The following is a 1,135-nucleotide window of genomic DNA, read 5'->3' as shown; positions in this document are numbered from 1 at the left end:
TCATGAAAGGTATAAAAAGGCTTGGGCTTGGTTGCTCTCTAGTGTAACATCTTTTAGAGAAGTGAATATTTTATTCCGACAGCCAAGCAGCTATTAAAGCTCTTGGCTACTTGACGGTGCGTTCAATAATGGTGAATGATGGTTTGACTTCCTTATCGGCCACATCGGATTACTTCGCTATTAAGCTTATTTGGGTTCCAGGTCAAAGCGAAATAGCTGGAAACTGCATGGCCGATAAGCTGGAAAGACAGGCAACCCCCGAGGAATTACTACCACATAGAGAGGACCGGGGGGCCGCCCCTGACCTCGTGTATTCTGCTTCTGGTCAGATGGGCCTTTTCAGCCCAGAGAGCGAGCACTGGGCGAATACCTTGAAATTAAAGTTGGAAAAATCTTTCTGTGTTCGTGTAGACTGGGGGTGGTCTAAACTATTGGTGGTAGTGCTAACTATTCACTTCTCAAAGAGACCTTTTGAAACTCAGATGCGGATCTACATTGTCTATTCATCCTGCAAGGAAGCACAATATTACTTACTTACGATGACCATACATACAAACAAAAAAGAAAATGTGAAACATTTTGTTGGTTAAGTGGTTGTGGCGGTCGCTTTCACGATAAATGTTGACAATTTTGCAATGCTTCATGCTTTTACTAATAAAGATGTATGCCGGTATTTACCTGCGTACAAATGTCTGTAAATATGCATGTGTACGAGATAGAAGTGAAAAAAGCATTTCAAATCAAAACATCAAATGGAATCGCGTAGAATAACTTGTACAACTGGTCCGTTACGTTTAAGTTGACATGTTTTGAGTGGCTGCTGTTCAATGTCAAGTTAATAGTGCAACGACATGAAGTCTATTGGTATTTATGTATACATATTTGTTAGATTACAACAATGCTTTGGTACATAAGTATGTATGTTTACTTATTATGCACATAAATACATACCTATGCATAAAGAAAATGTGGGATGAGAGGCTGTCGCGCGCCACCAGCCATAAAAGTTATCAGGAAAATAAAAGTGACGAATTCCAGCCAGCGACTATAAACAGGAAGCAGTAATTTAGTTTTTTTTAAGGCAACAAAAAGTAGAGCTGGCATTGATTTGAAAAGCGATTAAAATTATTTCCAA

The sequence above is a fragment of the Rhagoletis pomonella genome, unplaced genomic scaffold, assembly GCF_013731165.1.
Source record: "Rhagoletis pomonella isolate Grant_MI unplaced genomic scaffold, Rhpom_1.0 Rhpom_scaffold_00002, whole genome shotgun sequence".
Taxonomy (NCBI): Eukaryota; Metazoa; Arthropoda; class Insecta; order Diptera; family Tephritidae; genus Rhagoletis; species Rhagoletis pomonella.
Note: the sequence above shows the minus strand (reverse complement) of the source record.